The following is a 24,374-nucleotide window of genomic DNA, read 5'->3' as shown; positions in this document are numbered from 1 at the left end:
AAAATTGCTTGTCTTGAAGTTGAAGCCATGGCCTGCAATTAAGAACATGGCTTCCAACAAGGCTGGTACTGAGGGCATTTTATAAATTACATCCCCTCATGGTCATCTGTCACAACAGCTACCTCTTCCCCTTACAGCATTCATCACAATTTACAATTCTACTTGGGCATCTGTATGGCTTTCTGCCTGTTAACACACAAATTAAATGTCTACAATACTGGAACTAATTTCATACCAAAAAAAGTACTCTGTAGACAATAGGTTTATGAGTATGTGGGGGGGTGCTTTGGGCAAATAAAAATACTAGTGCTCTCTAAATAGTCTCATTAGACATATTTTGCAACAGAGAAATATAATACAACAAACTGAACAATTGTTGATGCCTCAGTGACTTGAACACATCATGGTTAAGTCCCTGGAATACTGTTGGCATAATACTTGAAAATTTCCAGCAACAATATATACCTTGATCACGAGGGCTACCCACAAACTTTTATTTATCTTATGTCTGATATATAATAGATATCAAGGCAAATGAGAAAAGTAAAGCCATAATATCAAGGCAAATAAGAAAGTGAAAAAAACAAATTAGACCAAAATAAAAATGAACATATATATGAAAGGGAAAGTAGGAGCTTATAAAAAGCCAGATATATATGTCATAGGATGATCAAAAGAAACACAGTCAACATTGTGTTCACAAGCACTCAGCCAATCGTCCCAGATAATTTATTCTTTGCAACCTATATCTCTTACTTTCTCTTTACCTAGAACATCCCAACATGATGATGCACCAATTTACTCATTTATCTCTAGAAACCTATGGATTGCCAATATGCCTGCTGGATCTTATCAATATGTATTTGTTTATGAGACTACGTAGTAAAGAGACAATTCAAACTACCACAATTAGTTGTATAAATTAAATGCATAAAAGCTAACCTCAATGGCAAAAAGAAATGCATTGGCATTGCATTTAGGATTAAAAACTCAGAACTTCCATTTTGACTAATTTAACCAAGAATGAGCCCAAATTTGAACTCTCCATTTTTATCCCCATGTCTTCCATCTGTTCCTAACAAAACTCTCTGTATTTATTGAAAAGGACAGAAAGAATGAGGGATTCTTTAAAGATGTCTTTACCAGAGATTTACAATGGATTATAAGTTACATTACAGCTACCTAGTGACCCAGAAGCGATCAGAAAAACAATACGGTCAGCATATGCTATTAAGCCATATCCATATTATTTTCCAACGTTTATGGTAGGTATTTGTTGTATGTGGTCCTTTCCCATCTGTTGGTTGCTTTCAGCAAATGGTTAACATGACACATGTGGGGGGGCATGCACACACACACACATGCATGCACTGCTACATGCATGCTCACAGACAGACACACACACACACACACATGCGCGCGCACACACACACTGTATCAAAGGCATAGGAGAGTAAAAAACTTAAGATTGAAGCCATCCATTAGTTTACATCGTAAAATCTGATTTTATGGGAAATCCAGACCAGGTATTATTGCTTCATTTTTCTCTTAAAGGCAAGTTAAACAAACAGGTTGAGTGTGTAGAAGGATAAGTATGAGGTTAAGTATTAAGTTATCTTAAGGAGTTTTATTATCTTGGCTGTGAGGCTAGCAAAAGTTCATTCTCTGGATTCAAGAGATACTTTCATTTAAATGGGTCATGGCAGTTGGTAAGATCATCACAATAGGAATGTTAAAGCATAGTTCTCTTTTCAGTATTATAAAGTGTATAAATTCTAGCATCCCATATTTTAAAACTTGAAGTAGTGTACATTATCTAGTAGCTGAGCCAGACACTGTCTTCTTGGATCAACAGAGGGAATAGAAAATGCTAGCAGAAAAAGAAAATGAGCCTGTTGAATGATAATTAGTATCAACTGTGAAGTAAACATTGCAGTGCTATGTGATCCATTTATGTCATCTCAAAGTCAACAATTCGTTATGTAAAAAGTGCTCCCAATGCGCATATGCTATAACACTTTGGCACGACGAAAACTGGACAAACAAGTTCTGATTTAACCATGATGTGACTTGCATGTAATCAAAAAGCATAAACTTAAAAGGTAATTTCCATTCTTCTTTCAATTTTGATCAAGTTTCAATTAATGTTAATGTGTGCCAGTTACTGGAATTGTACCCTGGAGAATCCCAGAGACACACAGTGGTTTTTCTAAAAGAGCAGTACAGGTACACAGCATTAAATCAATATTTATTTGCTGTTAAATTATTCCATTCAAATTTGACATTTATAAAGTTATTAGGTTTTTGTCAAGCTCTTTCTGCATTTACTTGATTTGAAGCCCACAATAGGTATCTGAAAAATATAGCAACTTTTCTTAGAATATGACTAAGGAGAGTAAGTTCAACAAGTTGGCAATAAAGTTTAAGTTCTCCTGTGTAAGACTGGTTTTATGAACCATTTAGAAAATAATAAAGAAAAAAATCTTTACAACTTGATATTTTTTTAAAGTAAGATAAAAAGCTTTTCTGTAACATATAAGTAAAAGAATTCAAGGGAAAACTATAAGTGGTGGAAGATTCCATGAAAGCCTTTTCCCCTAAAATACTGTACAAATACTTCTGTCTTTATTCAAATTTCCTGGACTGGAAAACACCTTAGATTTGTATACACACATATATATGTATATATGGATGCATACTTATGCATGCAGAAATATAGATATATTTATATTTATACACATAAGGAGAGAAATAGTCACAAAAATATGCAGATATGCTAGAAGTTGTTATTAGTAACATCCTTGATAAAGTCATCATGAACTGAGGATATCATAACTCAAAGGTGTACTTCCATACCTAACCCAATGAACACTCTAGCCCAGTAGCACAGTACACTGAGGGTACTTGGCTGATTGAATACAGTTAGGAATAAATATGAGGTATTGCACAAATGACCATAGAGTCCAAAGTATTTTAGAGAAGGGTAAGTGTCACTTTTGCAGAAGGTGGTATAGCCATGAAAATCCCAGAAAGCAAACACACCTAAGAGGAAGTCTGCTTCATTTGCATTCAAAATACAATGGACTGTGTGTCACAGTGATTGGCCAGTGAATGCAACTTAGTTTCTAAATGGACAGGAAATTTGAGTAGATAATTTTTTTTTTCAGAAACGACTGAGGAGAGACTATACCCAAATGGCACTTTTCTCAGAATGGTGTTTCCTTTGACAATTAACCCTTTTATTAAAAAAAAACAGTATATTTTCTTTGAATTTTGAGCACCTGTCATGCTCAGGAAGTTTTGTACTGTCTCTGAATATTTCAGAGACAGATTGAAATTAGACACTTAAAAGTGGAACTTTTAGTTGAATATATATTGCATTATACTAATATGATGCAACTAGAGATAAGCTTGCAATCATCAATATGCAAATTTTAAATAAGGGATAGTAGAAATGCAATTAAATGAAGTTTTATTTAAATCACGAATCCCCAATAAAGCAAAACAATAATAAGTAAAGATGATAAAAGAAATAAAAAGCTGTGAATCATAGAAATGAAGAGCAAAGTAGAAAAATAAATATACATTGCTGCTGGAGCTCCTTCTGCTTCTTCAGCCAATAGCTTTTAAGATACCAGCCCATTTGGGCATGGTCTTTTTCGCTTTAAAAAGGAGCATTAGCCCTGCTTGCTCTCTCTGGCTTCTGACTCCACTTCAGGCTACTAGACTGCTTTCCTCATCAGGCAGAGATCTGTTGTCTAGGATGGTGACCTGTAAGTTTTACCTTTAAATAAATAACTTTTATTAATCATAATTCCAAACTTGTGTGGGATTGTTTTGTGACTTACGCCTTCAGTACATAATGATTAAAACAGAGTATTCAGACTTGTCAATAAACAAGAAGAAAAAGTGAAGGAATGGGTTGATATTTATGAAGTATCAAATATAAGAAAGGACTATATTTGTGTAAATGTTATTTTTAATGTAAAGTCATTATAAACTAAATATCAGAAAATATAAATAGGCTAGAATATAAAACTGAGTTTTCAGTATTTGCTTTGACTTGAAAATTACTTAAGCATACTATGACAGATAAATTTAGGTCTCCTCTTACTGGTAGACATTACTCTTGAGTTTGTCTGCGAAGAAATTTCTAGAGGAGAATGGCCTGTCCATTGGTGATTTGCTCAATGTGGGTCCTCAGACGTTTGACACTGGTCTGATTATTACAGTAACCTTTTTTTAATCTTCTGAACCTTGTGACTTGGACAGAGTTGCATAACAGACATCCAGTATCTTTCAATCCGGAGGCCTGTTGTGGGACTCCCAGTTCCTAATCACTGTTGACAGTTTTCTAGATAAATTCCCTCTCCTATATCGATATGTATATTTCTATATCTATTGGTTCTATCTCTCTAGAGACTCCCAATTCTCTCTAGAGAGAGCCCCAACAAGTAACAATTATGAAATTTTTTAAAAAATCATATTCCCCTAAATATTGCCAGTGAAAGACAATTTAGATGGTTTATGGAAACCTCAAAAGTCATTCTTTTGTTATTAAAACTTTTTAGAAACATACACAATATTTTATGAAGCTGACAAAACATTGATCTCTAAACTTCAAAAATAGCAAACTAAAGCATATCATATAGCAATTGTGTTTAGGATTATTGATTAAAAATCCTCTAGAAAATACTACCAGTTTTTGTCTAGTATTATTTTAAAGAAGCAATATAAAATAATTAAATGGACTGGGGCCCAAAACTTCAAATATTTCTGTGTATCATATTAGTTATATTGATATATAGATGTATATGTAACATGAGCTTATATGTATAAATCATCATTCTCAGGAAAATTCCATTTGAATATCCTGAAAGATGTTTAAAGGCAATTTAAAGGCAATTGAATAGAGACTTTCACTGAAAGTAGGCATGTGTATTTGTGGTAGTTAAACAACAGAAGATAAGTTCCATTTGTTGACTGGTAAGAATCAAAACAAAATAAGCAAAACAGTATATAGAGTTCGTATATTTTTAGACAACGCAGTATTTGAAATGACGTATAATTGTAAAAATCAGCATAGTGTTAAAACTATGATAGTAGTTGAGAGGTAAGATGAGGTCTTATTTATGATTCCATCAAGGTGCTTCATGATTGCTTCTCCAATACTTTCTGCAATTACCTTCCCAATACTCAACTCTTCACTTTCTTATTAATACCCAACTGCCATTTTCTTTCTGTTCCCATTTACCCTTCATGGTTGTTAGCTGAATTCAAACTCAACTGTGTTGCCTCACCTCATTTTCTCTATGTGCTATTATTCTCTTTAGGATTACATTTTATCTCCTTAGTGAACGTTGCTATTTCTACACTGTTTAGAAGTATCTCCAGACATGAGTTCACAGGACAGCTGTCTTCCATGCTTCCTCTGTTCCCAAGCTCTCGCCTTACTTAAGGAAACACAAAGAAAAAAAAGCCTTCATTGAAAACATATGTTAATGAGGTGCAGCATTTCATACTTCCTGCTGGCCATCATGTGCACACACACACACACACACACACACACACACACACACTCACACACACACATATATACTCAACATGGCCTCTTTTAAATAGTGTCCTTCTGTCTACACAGGCTCACTTCCAATGTGTTTTCTAAAACCTCTTGGCTCTTTGTTCTCAAAGGCTTTGCTTATTTTGCAGTGAAAACTGACCTCCTAATGGAGCCAACAACAGCCTAGAGTTGAACAGAAGCGCCTCAGAGAAGTGTCTCATGTTTATAAGTTAACAATGGTGTGAAGATAAGAAACCCTTCTATTTCATAGAATTGTCATAACAACTGAAAAGATTTCTGAAGACTTTACAAGAATAAGGAAATATTTAACAAAAAAAAATCCTTTTCCTCCCATATATTTCAAATCTACCAGTACATTGGCTCCTAATCAGCATTGTGCATATTTGGGGGGGAAATGACATATTCTTTTCTATTCAGCAACAAGATTTCCTCCCTGTATCCAAAGAAAACAAAACAGAAAACAGAAAAAGCCTGTATTCTTCCCCTGCTTCTGTTTGTCCTTCCCACTCCACAGCCACCCAAACCTGGATTCTGTTTCTTCAGTGCTGCCGTACCTGCTCTTGTCAATGTCAGCGATGATGGCCTTGTAGTTAAATCCAATAAATAATTTCCAAGCCTTATCTACCTGAACACTTGGCAAGGTCTGACACTATTGACTGCTCCTTCTTTCTTGAAATGCCCTCTTCCTGGGACTTATCTATTCCCACACTCTCCTTTCTTACTTTATACTTCTCTGCCCATCTCATTTCCGTCTCCTTTGTGAGACACTCTTTCTCCTTGCCCTACCCTTTAATTATTGGTCATCTTCAGAACTCTGCCCCAAATGTCTTTGAATGCTTATTAAAGGAATTTTCCTAGCTAATACTTTCTTCTTGCAGCACATCAATTTCTGGCTCTTGCCTGGTAGATGCCAAACTGTGAATCTCATCCAGAATTCAGGAGACAGGAGGTTTATGGCCAAGACATAGATTTTTTATTTGGCCACTTGTAGGGTGGATTACTGATAAAGAAATACTGTATCTTGGCTAAACTTCAGATCAATTATTTGTAAACTGCTGTTGAAATAGTATAAGGGGCATGTGCACCTCTTAAAAAGAGTGGGGACACATGACATACACTTATCAGTTCCATATTTACTCTGAGTCTGGGTATTTATTTTCAGTTAGAAGCCAGGATCTACTGCCTACTTCATTCAACTGTTTTATAATTCAGGAAAAAAACATATTCCCTAATAGTCTCTTGTATGCATTTTTCTAATTCATTGAGTCTCATAGTTATCCTATAAATGCCTCACTCTCAACACTTTTCAATAGCTAAATATTTTTTAATTCTTATGTACTTGTAGTTAAATCCTATTTCTTATTAATATTATTTATTGATCTTATTTTGTTGTCATTGGTCATTCTTTCTTTGAAACCTATACATTTAGTTAATATCTTCAATGATGCCACTTTTATGTACTTTAAAGTCTATCTAGTTATTTTGCATTTTAACGTGTTGTTAGTTTTGTTATATCCTTTTATGTTGAGATTGTTATCTTCCATTGGTAATTAGGTACTCAGCTCAGAAAATATTATGATTTGATTGATTGATTTATGTGGTTGTTTGTTTATATATTTATTCTTTCACACAGTATATGCCAACAATAGCCTTTCTTCCCTTCACTCCTCCCAGCTCCTCCTCACCTCTCCTCTTCCCCGATCCACTGCTCCTCTGTTTCCCTTCAGAAAAGAGCACATCTCCCTGGGGTATCAACCCAACACAGCATAGCAAGATATTATAAGACTAGGCACAAACCCTCATATCCATGACTGGATGAGGCAGCCTAGGAGGAGGAAAAAGGTAATATTGAGATTATTAAATGGCCATTTAGTAAACTTCCTTATTAGATAAGAGTTTTCATATAGAGCACTAATCTATCAATTATTACGATTTAGTTATAATAAGTAAGTTATTTAGAACCTTATAGGGATATGTGTATGGCAAATATTTTGCAATTGATAACCTATGGTCAGATAATGTGGTCTTCATATTGACTTTACCTCTGAATTTTTTTTAATCTACATTATAATACATTGCATAGTATCAGCAAATATTTGAAAAATTTTAAAAATCCATATTAGGGGTATGGGTGTATATATGGCTATTCATTGTAAAATAATCACATTTTTTACACTGTAATTTTACCCATTATCTTTTTAATTTTATCTGTCAAAATGGAGCTATTTATATCAGATTTACAAGGACAGAGGCTTATTAGTTTTATACATTTTTTTCTCAATAGCATCATCAATATCATTTTATCTTAAGATAGTTTTATTGGAGTCATAAAACAATATTATTTTTAAAGATTCTGAATAAATTTAGCTTTTTATATACAATATAAGAATTTATGGCCCTGCACATGCTTTAGGTCTTATGATACATTTTCCTCCTAGTAAATTAGTTAGCATAGCTTTCTTTCATTTGACCTTTGTTTCGCATGCTTTTCATATTATTTTATATAAGACTTTCCATGTCTCCAGTCCTTAATCATGTCTCTAAAGAAACGCATGTAGTATTACGTTAGAGATCCAACTTAGTGCTGAAAAGATGGCTCAACAGTGAAGAGGCTGCTGTTGCAGAGGACCCCAGACAGGTTCCCCAAACCCACAATGGATCCCACACCACATGTAACTAACTAGCTCTGAATCCAGTGCTCTCTTCTGGCCTCTTCTAGGCAGCTGCAATAATGTGCAAAGACATAGAAACACACACTTAAATACATCTAAAACCAAACAAATGCAGTTTAGTCCTCTGCATCGCATTTGATTAGCACAACATACTGGTTATGTTTGTGCTAATATATATAATAATAATATATATTATCTATTTCTACCATCATCCTTTTACTATGCTGCTTATTATTATTATTATTATTGAAAAAATAATTTCTGCCTCCTCCCAGCCTCCCATTTCCCTTCCCCTCCTCCCACTCCTCTCCCCCTCCCTCTCCAGTCTGAAGAGCAGTCAGGGTTCCCTGCCCTGTGGAAAGTCCAAGGTCCTCACCCCTCCATCCTGGTCTAGGAAAGTGAACATCCAAACTGGCTAGGCTCCCACAAAGCCAGAACATGAAGTAGGATCAAGACCCAGTGCCATTGTCCTTGGCTTCTCAGCAGCCCTCATTGTCCGCCATATTCAGAGAGTCCGGTTTTATCCCATGCTTTTTATGCTGCTTTTTGTTTTGCTTTTGTCTCTAATATTATTATTTCCCTTCTTGATCATTTGAATTTATAAAATACTATTATGTAAATTTAGCTTTTATGAAATCTAAATTAATATATTTTCCCCTTTGAAAAATAACTTTTTAAAAAACTTTTGTTGTCGTTTTTATTTGCTTGATTGTTTATCTATCTATCATCTATCTATCTATCTATCTATCTATCTATCTATCTATCTATCTATCTATCTATCTATCTATCTATCTATCTATAGACCAATCCCAGTTCTCCCTCCCTCCTCTCTTCCCACTCCCCCCAGGCCCCCTTCCCCCCCCATCAAAAAAGGGTATTGGGTCCCTTGGAACTGGAGTTACAGCTGCTCTCTGGATTCTTGGAATTGAGCATGAGTTTTTCAGAAGAACAGCCAGTAACCTTAACCACTGAACCAAATAACTTAATAACCAAACTAGCTTAAGAGCTGGGTAGTGGTGGCACACACCTTTGAGAGAATATACAATAAATATAATATAAATGGTTTAAAAACAGACACAGAGGTGGGGAAGAGAGATGCCCAACAGATGAGGACCAAAGGACTCTGCAGAATGTCCCAGACATGCTCTGATAAATTGATTAAATTGATAAGCCAAAATATGCCATACTATGGAATATTTACTATGCCTTTTTATTAACTGCTTTCATAGTTTCTCTTATTTGAACCCTGCTACTGTGTGTTACAGTTTTAATTCCATTCTCTTTAATCTGCTTAATGGACACAATAGTTTTTTCTCAGATTTATGAATATTTGTTTTCATTGATATACAAAAGGTTATTATTTCTTTAAGTATGTCCTCCTTTCTATTTTGTCCATCTGGACTTTCACTACATATATGATAAAAATATTTAAATATTATTTGTGTCTTGTTACCCCTCATTTATATTATCTGTCTTTTTTCTCTCTATTTTCTACTGAGAACATTTGATCAATATTCTAGTTTATTAATTTCCTCCTAAATATATACATTGTACATTTTGTTCTAATTTAGTTGATTAAAGTTTCTAGTTTTACTGCTTCCTTTTACTTTTAAAAGTTATGCAGTTTAAAATATATGTTTCTGTATACTAAAATGGAGTGCTTTTAATGATTTTACTTCCATTACACCTTATCCCATGCAATTTCTTTTTGTATATTATCTCCAAATTTCCATCCACTGCCAATTTTTGAAAGAGTTCTTCTGAATTTTTCATTGTTGATGTTCTGATTGGTATTTGTTGATTGATTTGTTTGTTTATTTTTTCTCCTTCCGGCTTACTCTCAGACAAAGGGGCTTGCTTTCCTGTTAGGCTCCTTAAATTTCACCTTGGTTGTTTGAATAAGGATTCATGAACGAAAAATTATACCAGTATTCAATTGCCAGAGCAATGTGCATTTCTGTCATTACTCAGGATCTAGGCTAGGCAAAGGAGATTTAAGCCTTGCTCCAAGATCCTCCAGTTTCCCAATGGCATTTTAATATATATTCTTTTTGCTTTCTTCCTTCTTTCATTTCTATCTTTTCCCCCCTTTCCCCCTTTTTCTCCCCTTCTTTCTTTCTTTCTTTCTTCTCTTTTTTCTTCCTTTTATTCTTTTTCCTTTCCTCTTTATTTCTTCTTCTCTGTTCTCCCCTCTTCCATTCTCATTTCACTCTATGCACATGCACACACATGTGCGCACACGCACACATACACATACATACACACTGAACCTGAGAATCATCTCATTTCCTTTTAATTTTATACTATTTCAAATATATGTTCACTGTGAATTTGATAATTTCACTGTTCTGATTTTGCCTCTTTTTCAATCCCCAGACTCAGATCATTGCACATTAATTCATCTTGATGGTGAAGAAGCACAGAAATTAAATCCTGAAAAGTTATTACCTTTCTCTAGTCCCTTACCAATATTCCTTTCCTGGTTACTCTTATCTCCTGACTAGATTACCTGAACCTTCTTACCTTCTTTGTAGTTATGCTTACCTTGCTAAAGTACAAGTCTAAACACACACACACATACACACACACACACACACACACACACACACACACACATTTCTTAAAACTTGTATCAACTCTTGACAGAAGTTTCTGTTCCACCCAGTCCTTCAGTTGTTCAGTCCCAAAGAAACACACAGAGGTCTACATTAATTATAAACTGGTTCGCCTATTAGCTCAGACTTCTTAACAACTCTTACATCTTACTTTAACCCACAATTCTTGTCTGTGTTAGCCTCATGACTTGGTACCTTTTATCAGTGAGGTATTCTCATGTTGCTTCCTCTTGGTCTGGGTGATGATTGTAGACTGAACCTTTCCTCTTCCCAGAATCCTCTTGTTCTGGTCACCCCACCTATACTTCCAGCCTGGCTACTGTCCAATCAGCAGTTAGTTAAACAAATATGACTGACAAATCTTACAGGTTATAAAATAATTGTCCCACAGCATGTCTCTTGGTTTTAAGACAAGAACTCTAAATTTAATCTCCTTTGTTTAGCTTTTTTCCTTATCGTTATCCATAACATTTTGTAACCAATACTCTAAACAAAGACACACATCCATGATATATTTTGGAGGAATGTGGGTGCAGTTTTCTAGGCTACATCCTGCTGATTGGAGGCTCTGATAATCTTATGGGGATCTAAAGAAAATTTAGGATTATGGTAAAGTCCTGACTGGAATATTCTGTTAGGCTTGATTTTCTCAGCCAGCAGTCTTGAGGCTGTTCTAAATGTAGAACTCAGACATCTGGGCCATCCGCTCCTATCAGAGATTTCTCAGTGAGTCTTCCTTGATCGAATCTGATTTTTCTTAACCCAGAATGAATCCATAGCCTCTCATTTCTTGTGGAAACAAAAACACAACCTCTTTTCCAAAGTAACATATGTTTTGACTTAAATTTTGAAATCAAGGCATTTTTAGAAAATGCATGTTCAATTGATCCAGCAGCATTTACAATCAAATGTCTTTTAGCAGCTGTTGCTCCTTCCTCAACCATCAAACCATTCAAAGACAACACAATAACATATAGTGTCCAGATTCTCTGTATATTTTCTATCTTTACATGGCTTTATTTTAAACTCTATTTCTTTTACTTTTATTTTTAATTTTTGGTTTTTTGAGTCATGGTTTTCCTGTGTATCTTTAGCTGTCCTGGCACTCGCTCTGTAGACCAGGCTGCCCTGGTCTCACAGAGATCTGCCTGCCGCTACCTCTCAAGTGCTGAAATTAAAGGTGTGTGCCACCATACCCAACTACTCTTTCTTTCTTCCTTTCTTCCTTTTTTCCTTTCTTCCTCCCTCCCTCACTCCCTCTTTCTTTCTTTCTTTCTTTCTTTCTTTCTTTCTTTCTTTCTTTCTTTCTTTCTTTCTTTCTATTTTCTCTCCCAAGCCTATACATATTTTTAAACACACTATAAACTGTTTTGAAGTTTCTTTCATACAAATCTATCTTTACTGTATATCTCCCTTTTTTTCTGACCATATGAGTCTTTAATTTGCTAAACTATATGGCTAGGATTAAATATTGTGACTTTGATGGCTGGATCCACCTTATTGCTTAGTTTTCTTACAGTCTAGCCTCATGGTGGATATACCAGCTGGAACCATGTTAATTGCCACAACTCTATGGAGTTTCAAGGTCCCTGCCACCACCAAGAAGCATGCTGTTGGTTATTCATAAACACCATTTAAGTGCTTTGTGGCAGAGATTCTTAAAAGACCTGAAAGGTTTTTTCAGCTAAAGCCTAGTCAGGAAGCCTCTCCTAAATGAGATGCTCTTGCGTCTAGCAAACAGAGCCCACCTGAGAAAATGCTGCTATATAGAAGCCATGCTTAACTCTGTTCTTTTGTGTCTGGAATTACTTCCCAAGCTCTGTCAGGTTTTATGTGGATGTAGTTGTCAATATTGGAACCACTTGTTGACAGAGGTTTCTGTCCCACCTGGTCATGCAGTTGTACAGTCCCAAAGAAACAAACAGAAGTCTACATTAATTATAAACTGATTGGTTTATTAGCTCAGGCTTTTTATTAACTCCAACATCTTACACTAACCCATAATTCTTGTCTATGTTAGCCACATGGCTTCATACCTTTTATGAATGAAGCATTCTCACCTCATTTCCTCTTGGTCTGGGTGATAACTTCAGACCAAGCCTTTTCTCTTCCCAGAATTCTCCTGTTCTGGTAACCCCACCTATACTTCCTGCCTGGCTACTTAGTTTTAGTCAACACACACCAATAAATCTCTGACATATTAAGTGGAGCATCTATTCCGTTTGCTTTTGTGGATCACCATATTTACTTGTTATAAAACTGTCCCATTTTATTGTAATTACTGCTAATTTGTTCACATTCTCAACTGTAGTGATCATCCATAGTATCAAACTACTGCTTAATTTGTTTATTATTGTATCTCAGGTACAAAACCAAATGCCTTGCCTTTGGGTGTTCAGTAATTCTTGATAAATAAAAGAAACTAATGATAGTTTTATATATATTAAGAGAAGTGCTCAGAGCAAGAATAGAAATGAAGTTGCCAGTGTGTTCCCAGATTATAATGCTTACTGTGTATTTATTAAGTTTAAAATCCAGTTAACATTTCTTAAAGAAATATCACAATATTATATAAGAACACAATATTCATTGTAAAGACATGAATAAGTGAATTGTGTTCTGATTACATATAGTCATAATCTTGCACTTACTAAAAAGTTACAGTAAAATAGAAATGTTTGTTTGATGTTCTGAAATATCTGCCCTTACATTTAAATTACAGCGTAGCCATTATTTTATCTTAGGACTTCTGTCACGCAAATTATCCTAATTGGCATTTGAATTCTGCTCTTTTCACTTTGTCACAGAGTTCAGCTTAACCACAGTATCTCGCATGCTACACCACCCACTGTCTCTATCCATTTTGTCCTGTCAGAGGCACATCAAGCAGACTCCGGGTGTAATCACATCAAAATCGATTTTCATGGCTGAGAGAAAAATAATGGAAATTTCTCTAATGTAGTAAACGTATGTGTTCCCTTTGGTTAACCAAAATAGACTATACATCAGACCTGTCAAAATTAAGTTTTCTTGATTCAGTGCACTTCTACCAACTTGTGTACAAATCACAAAGGCGTACCGGGGAACACCATAATGCAATCTTCCTGCTTCCTGGACTGTTCCTGCATCTTCTCAAATAAACAATTTCACCAAATTTTTAAGCTACAAGCCAATCTACATCCCCAATCCCCCAGAAACCTGCCTCATCTTAGAAAAATAGTTTATGTCTTTCATTATTTAAGCCAATAGGTTTCCCCCCAACCAGTCATGTTAATAATATTTGAATCAGCTTTGAACATAGACTATTTTCTTAGAATTTTCCAGACCCTCACTTTTCTATACTAATTCAACCCAAGTAATCACTTGTATAGATATCACTGCTTGTTTCTCTGGAGACTTGGAATAAAATCTTCCATATTTGAATGATAAAACCCAGAAAGGCTTGCATTACACCTACACTCTTTATTCACAAAACAGACATATTGTAAAAACAAAACAAAACAAAGACAAAAAACATTTGCACAATTTCATATTTCAGTTGAATAGAAGATATTTGCACAGCTATATAATATTGGAAGGAAGTCTTAGTCACAATGACTTCAATTATCTATGTTTTTATTAACTTAGTATCAAGCTTTGATCACAGTGCTAGTTAATGTTGATTATCAACTTGAGAGGCTCTAAAATCACCTGGGAGACTAAACTCTGAGCCTATCTTTGAATGAGTTTCTTGACTGGGCTAAATGAAGTGGCAAGATCCACTTTAAATGTGGTGGCACCAGGCCATGGGTTGGATTCTGGCCTGAATATATGAGAAAAGAAGAGTTTAGGACCATCATTCATCTCCCTGTACTTCCTGAGGATGGAATGTGACTAATAGATTACCAATATACCGATACATTAATGCATTAATTAAATAATTTTGAAATTCTAAGAGCCATTTATAACTAGCCGAAATAACCAGAAAATTATTTTAAGATCAGTAAACCTGTCATATTAATCTTATGTTATGGAATTTAATGATCCTGATGAGAGAGGTCAGAATGAGGACCCACTGTAATATATACCTTAAAGAAAACATATGAACATGAGTTTTGAAAAATTTCAAGCTACACCTGTAGCCCATGAGAAATGAAGAAAGCTGCTCTACACCAAAACTATTTTAAAATCAAGCTATTCCTTAGTTTTGTTTTCTTCATTCAAAATGAATTTGCCTAAGACTCAGATTTTAAAAAAAAATCAATTCTTGGAATTTAGTGGTTTTGAACTGCAATGATCTATGGAGTTACGTGTCTGGAAATAGAAACTGTAGGCAAACTCATATTTTTCCTTAATTTCTGAGATTTTCTAACAAGAAATTTTTGTGGCATATGAGAGAAACTACTGGTAGCTAGTGATCTCTAATTATATATTCAGAAATATTTTAATTATGAATTATTTATTTTAATTTTTATTGTATATAGGCTAGTGTGTTCAGTGGTCTTTTAAAATATTTACATATATTTGCATTGTTTACATCCCTATGAATCCTTCTGTATACACTCTTCTCTCGCACAAATTTATTATTCTTTCATTAATACTATAGACACAGTATATAATGTGTATATATACATATATAATTGCCTTAGTCCTTTCAGTGTTTCATATATGTTTTATCTGTTTGTGACTGACTACTTGGGATTAGATAACCTGTCAGGTGCATTTCCCAAAGAATACTAATTCTCCTCTCAGCAGTCATTAATAGCTTATAGAACTCTTCAACTAGGGATGGGGTTCAGTGAGATAACCATATTCATGTTGGGATGCTCATTACGCATGTCTCCTTTAGATAACTCTATTATAGATATATTTTGCGGTTATACTTATTTTTCATATATAAAATACTGTCTTCTAGCAGGTGGTATAATCCCCTGACTCTTTTAAGCTTTCTACAATCTCTTCTTTGACATTCCCTGAGCCTTAAGTACAGTTGTGTCGTAAATGTATCAACTGGAGTTAGGCATTTCAATAGCATTTGGTTTCTGCATTTTGGCTACTTTGGGATTTTTGAAATTTTCTGCATCTGCTGCAAAATGAAGCTTCTTGGATGATTTGTGAGAACAACTAAAATGCCAACACCTGGGAGCTCAAGGTATGTAGATTTCTGTGAGTTCGAGGACTGCCTGGGATACACAGTGAGTTCTAGGACAGCCAGTGATGTTAAGCAGAGAAACACTATCTTCAAAAACAAAGAAACACCAATGGTGTAGGAGGTACTTAGTCTATGTGTTGCTTTCATTGGTTAATAAAGAAACTGCCTTGGCCTGTTGATAGGGCAGAACTTAGGTAGGCAGGGAGATAGAACTGAATTCTGGGAGGAAGAAAGCAGAGTCAGAGAGACACCATGAAGCTGCCAAAAACAGATGCTGGGAATTTTACCCAGTAAGCCACTGCCACATGGCAATATACAGATTACTAGAAATGGGTTAAATTAATATAAGAGTTAGCCAATAAGAAGCTAGAGCTAATGGGCCAAGCAGTGATTTAATTAATACAGTTTCTGTGTGGTTATTTTGGGGCTAAACTAGCCGGGCAGTCGGGTCGAAAAAACGGGCCTTCCTCCAACATATGGGCATAAGGATATGTCTTTAAAATGCAAAAAAAAATTATACTAGTTTAGGAAAATGGCAATAATATGTCTAGTGTCCACAACTTTACAAGCCAGTAGTAGATTACTAGGTTTATAGCACCGGATGTGGATTCCCTCCTATTGAGCTGCCTTTCAGTCCAATTAGACATTTGTTGGTTATCCCCAAGATATTCATGCCACTACTATAAGCTTAGGGAGATTTTGCACTGCTTTACAGTTCAGTAGAAATATTGATTATTTTTCTTCTTTAGTGGCTTGCAAAGAATATTTACAGGTTATGAGGGTTCATCTTGAGATTCCCCAAGAGCCATGAAATAAATTATTTTAATATTCATTTCCAAGCATGGGGAACTTCCCTTCAAGTTGTTGATCAGGAGAGTGCAAGAAGCTTCCAAAACAATCAAGGCTGTCGTTGTTTACATTTGTTGCCTCCCTGAACTTTAATGAAGTCCCTATTGCTGAAGACACCATATTCTTCGGACACAGGACTTGATGGAATCCAATGTTAACTGACCTAGAAATATTTATTAGTTTTCATTTATAATTCAAAGTATCCATTATGAAATCTTAAAAGCAGGCATTATTGTAGAATAGAGAAATCACGGGACTCAGGATTAGGAAAAACTTTCGATTTAAACATCCTGTATTTGATCCATCCAATAAAATAAAATAACGTATTTTATCAGAGAGCAAATTTCTTTTACCATTTTCTAAACATATTTTAAAAGTCAACTAGCAAAATATTCCTTTTAGACATTTACATATTTTAAAACTGTTTTATATCTTTAAAATATCTTCAATGCATGTAAGATTTTAAGCCCCAAATGGCCAGCTTCGTATGATATGTGATAATTTACTGTTTACTGAAACAGTCTGAACTGGCTTTGAAAACACTGCTCTCCAGAGACTGATGATAATGTTGTAGAAAGGCCAACATTAGCAGGGTGATAAGAAATCCGTGCACATCTCTAACCAGACTCTGAGTTCTAGACAGCACAGTATCTGGGTATTATGTCTGATATGATCCACATTACCATAATCGATAGGAAAATTGATCCAGGACAAAGATGAGAAGAAAGAGCTGACAGAAAAGGATTTCCTTCTTGAAAGCTAGACTTGGAAAGTGTAATAATGGAACAATAGAAACTTCTTTACTCGCCTAAGCTTCTGTAATGAAAAGTATTCATAGAATAGGCAAACTTTCTGACTAAGTAATGCCATTGACTGACAATGCAAACTGTCATATTATTTCCTAAACTGTAGATGCCATGGTGTTTGTGTCTGATCCTATCATTGCATGTCCAAATTGTATGCTAAAGTCCCAGTAATATGTGATCACTATCTGTAAGTTCAGTCTGTCATCAGAACATGACATGATATGTATTTTATATACCTAATGAAAATCTTAAGTGAACATTTACCTAGTTTAATCTATGACTAGTCCTTGAGCATCTATCTTTATTACATTTATGTATGTATGTATGCATATATGTATGTGTGTATTTTTGTGTGTGTGTTTGTGTGTGCATACACATGCCTTCCAGAGAACACTTGTGGAGGTCAGGGAGGATTGTTTTTGTTTTCCTTTTATTTATTTTTCTTTTGGAGATTGAACTCAGGTTCTCAGGCTTATAAAATAACTGCCTTTATCTGATAAACATCTCTGTGGCCCCAAATATTTACTTTTTTGGTAAAGCACCTCTCTATGTACTTTATTTAAATTCTAAATTAATGTCTTTGTGCTAAGAATTGGGCATATATTTGGTATTTTCTTGCCTGAGTTTAAATTCCATTTCACTACTAGCTACATGAACTTTTACAAATTACCCAATCTTTCGATGACACACTTGTCTTATCTATACAGTACTTATTCAGGGAGCAAGAAAATTTATGGAAGCTTTGTGGTGATTAAACGAATTAACAACATGTAAGAGTTTATCATGGCAGGTCGTAAGTGACATACACAAGAGCTATTATTTTCTTTACTTACCCCAAACTGATGCTTTAAGAAAAGGTCATATCTGTGGGCATGCAGGCCATAACAGGTAATAATAATGGGAGACTCAGACCATATTTCTCTAAAACATAAAGTCTTTGTTTAATTTTATACAGACCATCTAGATTTTTTGCTTTACATTTTTTTAACGAGTTGGGAGGCATATGTCAAAGTGCATGTATAGATACCAGAGGATCGTCTGCTGCAGATCTCTCCTTTCACCACATTGGAAGGATCTAAGGATCAAATTCATGTCATCATGCTTTGTGGCAAGAGCCCTTAACACTGCGTCATCTAGCTAGTTCTCAATTTATCATTTGAAACATTGTGGTTTTCATCATTTTCAGTCAAATCCATGTATTATTTCACAGAGGTAAATGCTATCAATTTGTGTTTTAGACGAACCCAGCAGTAACAACCTCTTCTGTTTCCTTCCCTTCACTGACTTCAGTAGCATGCAAATATTTTCATTTCTTGACTTATCAATTTTAGACATCTTCATTAGTTTCTGCTATAAGATATGGAGATGTGTTACCCAAATTTCCATATTATCTGCTTTACATTATTTCACTTACCCAAAATATTTATGCCAAAATTTTTCAATTAAGGTAATTTTCAATGTTTACATTATGACATCCAAGCAATTATATTCACACTCAAGTTAACTCAAACACAATATCAATTACCTTTTCTTATTTGATACTTTCAATTTTCCCTGCTTTTAATAATTTTAATTAAATTTGACTAATTTTCTATGCCCCTATTGTTACTTTTTTCTTAACTCTTTGACTGCCATTATTCAACTTCTGCTATTATTTTTCACAGGGTCCGAGTCCTTAGGTTCTTAGGTTTCTCATTTCCTGCTACAGTCCCCCCTCGCAGGTCTTCAGCATCAGACTCCACTCCCAGTCACAGGCATGTCGCATTGCTCTCTTGATAGTGTGCTGTCCATGTTCATCTGTCCCAATACCCTTCCTCTCTTCTAGTCTCATTTGGTTACCTTTCTGGAAATGGAGACTGCACTTTAGTTTCCCTGTTGCCCAGACTCAAAGGACACAGAAACTGTATTAATTGCAACACTGCTTGGCCGATAGCTCAGGTTTATTTCTAGCTATCTCTTACATTTTAATGGTAATAAAACATTCATAGCATACAGAGAGAAATCCCACATCATCTTTGTTTTGATGACAATCACTCCAAGATGCTAGAATATGTACCTACAGTACCTGAGATACTGTAAAATCTCATTTCTCCATAAACACCTTTCTTCTGCTAATATAGTTGGTTGACAATCTGACTGTATATTAAATCCTTGTTTGTTTATCAGAATTTCAAAAACATTGTTGCATTGTTTAGTTTCAAATAGTTTTGCTTAAGAAGGTAGCTGTAATTCTTCATTCTCCTTTATAGGTGGCCACTAGAATTAGGAAAATTAATTTATTTTTTCAGTAATTCTTTTTATATTATCCCTTGTGTGGATCTTTTATTTCCTTTATTTTTTGGTTTTTATTTGTTTGTTTTTTTTTTTGTTTTTGTTTTTGTTTTTCGAGACAGGGTTTCTCTGTAGCTTTTGGTGCCTGTCCCGGAACTAGCTCTTGTAGACCAGGCTGGCCTCAAACTCCCAGAGACCTGCCTGCCTCTGCCTCCCAAGTGCTGGGATTAAAGGCATGTGCCACCACCGCCCGGCTATTTCCTTTCTTTTTTTACATAAAATTGGTCTGCTGTTTTAGTCTCTTATATTACTTATTGGATAAATTTACTGTTTGTTTTCTTGTTTTTGTTTCCATAAAATTATATTGTCCAAATGATAAAATTTTTCAGGATCTTGATTTATTATAAGATCATTTAATAATCTTTTTCAAAATATTTTGATTCTATATTCTTATATCTGTTAAGTATATCTATTGACCTCTGGGTGTGTTGGGAGGGGGGAGTATAACAGGGTTAAGACCTAATACCATAATGTACAAAGTATTAAACTTTCTTTTGTTTGTTGTTTTCTTTTTTTGTTTGTTTTCTTTGTTTACCCCTGGTTGTCCTGAAACTCATACTATAGACCAGGCTGGCCTCAAACCCAGCCTGCCTCTGCCTCCCAAGACAATTGAACTATTATGGATACCATCCTCTCCAAAAGTTTTTCTGTTCTCTAGTTATTCTATCAATAACTTCATTCCTCTTTTGAGATTATGGCAACTTCCTTCTGTTTCCAGTGTTAAATATTCATGGTAATTTGTTGTTTAATTTTTTTTCTGTTCTTTGTTCATTTGTGATTATTCTACTTTTCGTAACTATCATTTTTGTCTTCTCTTTATTCTATGTTAACATTTTCTTTTCATGCCTGGTAGTCCTGTACTACCAGCTCAGTTCAAATGAAAGTACTACGATGAGTCGAAGTTCTGATCTGATAGAGCTTCACTGTGGAGGGGCTGGTCCCAGCCATTCTTGTGCTATTGCACACTAATGTTTCTTTCTGAGTGCACCTTCTAGGTTCATTAATTACTTAGTTTCTACCTTCATTTTCTTCCCTCTGTCACAAAGTTATTAAAACTATCAAGAACAAGGATAAGGATTTCATTGCTTATAGGCTTAATTTTTTCTTACTCCTCTATTTTTAATTCTGAGATTATATGAGAGAAGAGAAGAATATTTTCTTTAACTTCTCCAAAGTATAATCTTTGTCCTGGTAGCAGTGAGGGAGAGAGAATTAAAGAGTCAGGATGAAGAAAGAATCTTACAACTCTAGTTCCCTTTGAACTAAACTTTCACCCTATCGAAATTTTCTTAGGTCTTCTCACTCAGTTGATGGCTCAAAGTCATGTCCTTTATAATATCCTGCAACATGTAGGCATGTTTCATTTCATATCTTCTCAACTACAGGTGATTACCACGTTCATTAATTCTTAGGTGCATATCTTTATTTCTTTTTAATTACCATAATTAATTGTACAAAATAATGGCTTTCCTTATGACATTTTCATACAAACTTTCCATGCATATATATAACCTACTTGGATTTTATCCATCTATTACTCTCTCATATCCTTTTTAGCTCTCTGTCGTTGCATTCCTGTATTTAATCAACTAGAATAAGTATGATGCTTATCTTTCTGATTTGTCTTATTTTGCCTAAGCTCATCTTTATTTTTTCTGCAAATAATATTATTTGTGTCCTAATTGTAGCTGAATAATCTTTGTGTATATTCCTGCAACTGTTGCATGAGGAGGGAGCAGTCCCTTGTTTGTCCCAGCCACTTGGTTAGCTTACACTCAGCCACACAGAAACTGTATTCATTAAAACACTGCTTGGCCCATTAGCTCTAGTTTCTATTGGATGATTTTTACATCTTATTTTAACCCATTTCTATTAATCTGTGTATTGCCACATGACTATGGCTTACTGGCGAGATTCTAACCAGTGTCTGGCACAGGCAGAAAATCCATGGCATCTCTCCCTCTGCTCTTCTTCCCAGGATTCAGTTCTGTCTTCTCTCCCTACCTAAGTTTTGCCCTATCAGACCTAAAGCAGTTTCTTTATTCACTAACCAATGAAAGCAACACATGGACAGAAGAACCTCCTATAACTCACAACATTTTTCATGCATGTCCATCTAATGACAGGCACCTAGACTACTTTATATAGTTTTGTTTCAAATTTAAGCATTTTTGAACATGATAAGTCATTTAGAACTGAATAAATTGCAAATATTTACATTTACTAATGATGGTTAGAATGATGCCTTCTGTCTCACATGTCCTTTTTTTTTTTTTAAATTTTGCTCTGTTTTTATTCCATGAAGACATGGGTGTTTGCCTTCAGGCATTGACTTTGGTCAACCTTTCTGACTGCTTTATCCATTCATATGGAGTAAAGATGAAGATGTGTGATAATTAGTAAAGAGCAGTTAAGCTTCTCTCACCTGTATATCTTCATATACATGCTCTTACAATGCAGTTACCTGGTTATGGGGAAGTCTAAGCTATTTTATGGGCCATATATAAGTCTTCAGTACTATTGATTAAATTGAAATCCCAAATGACATGAAGGCTTTGAGATAATCCCAGCTCCAGCCAGAATTGAGTCATAACTACATTAGACTCCTCAAGCAAGCATTGTATATATAAGCTATAGAATGTGAGATAGTTTTCACAGTAATATGTAACTGGACATTTACCTAAATTTTAATCACTGTAAGTAGCAGTGAATTTCAACAAGAATTACAAGACGGGATGTAAATGATACCATACTAATACAGTAAAACCATGCCAGTATTTAATATTCTATTTCTTTCTGATCAGTAAGAGCTCAGAAATGACTATTTAACACTAGCATTTCCATGGGGGAATTATAAATTAAATAAGAAAATGTCAATTATCCCATAACTGTCCAAACTATTTTGTATATTAACTTCCATTGTAAGTGTACTTGATTATAGATATTTTTTACATCTTTTCAGAATCTATTCCATTTTTTCTTAGTAACAGTAGCATAATTTTCCTCATTGGCAGAGTCTTAATAAACAGAACACTCCTGTTGCTCATCAGTGATGTGCAGGTAGATAAATAATTCAAACTAGGTCATAACTAATTTCTCCTTATGATATTTAATATTGAACTTGGAAGCACACAGACTAACAGTGGTCACTTTTTGCTAACCCAAACCATGCCGTATTGATGGACTTGCTGTTAATCTTTGCCTAGGTTCCAGGTTTGCTTTATCTGACTTTACTAATTTGATAAACTCTTCTTTTGAGGGTCTTGGAATAATTCTGTCTTTTATTTTTTTTTATTTATTTATTTTTTTTTTTTTGGTTTTTCGAGACAGGGTTTCTCTGTGGCTTTGGAGCCTGTCCTGGAACTAGCTCTGTAGACCAGGCTGGTCTCGAACTCACAGAGATCCGCCTGCCTCTGCCTCCCAAGTGCTGGGATTAAAGGCGTGCGCCACCACCGCCCGGCTCTAATTCTGTCTTTTAGTAATCTTTGGTTTTACTCAAATTCATCAGAATCTATTTTTGTTGAGTCTCCCAACAAATTCTAGTTAGTCAACTGACAAACTGATAGTTCATTTCTAACATAAGTTTGGCTCATAATTATAGGCAAATCTAACTGAACCTATTAAGTTTAGTTTAACTGACTTATGACATTTTATATCCTTTCCTAAAACACTACCTCATTTTTAGAGCTAGCTGAATTTAAGGTCATTAAGGTCAGCTGATTCCCTTTGTCTTTCTTTGAGACTTCAACAAACTTAACAACAATCGGGAGGAAATCAAACAAGCTCTCTTTTGGAGTAAGGTGAATTAATTGTAACTTGAAAGTAAAATGTATCTCAAATAAGGCATCCAAATTTGCTATCACTGACATCTAAATACATCAGATATACATACAGAAAAGAGTGATTAGTGGCTTTTCTATAATTCATTAAATCTACTTATTAGCTAATTTCATATATCATGTGGAAGCTCTCCTCACCCCCCAAGCATTTGGTGTGGTGGTAAACTTAAATCATCCATTCCCATGTGAGACATTGCTTACATAAAATACAACAATGGTTTTGTACCCACGATGGGCTTCTAAACGCACATGTAAACTATAGTTATCCATAAACAAAGACTAGAAAACCACAAAAGCATATACTGATATTGCTCAGTCATTTGAGAGTTCTACCTTTAATTATTTCTACTGCTACTGATAATCACAGTGAGTGGTGATTTCCACAACTGGTGGAGGCCATAGGTGCTCTAAGCAGAGATACTAGTCTCTGACATACGGTGCGTGTCTTCATGCCTTTCTCTAATAGGCTTTTGTATGATTACAAACATCTTTACTTCCTGAATGATCGTTTCACAATTTTGTTTAATTCTTACTTAATTGGCCAAAATAT

Source organism: Microtus pennsylvanicus, chromosome 12 (genome assembly GCF_037038515.1).
Source record: "Microtus pennsylvanicus isolate mMicPen1 chromosome 12, mMicPen1.hap1, whole genome shotgun sequence".
NCBI lineage: Eukaryota > Metazoa > Chordata > Mammalia > Rodentia > Cricetidae > Microtus > Microtus pennsylvanicus.
This window is presented reverse-complemented; position numbering follows the sequence as displayed.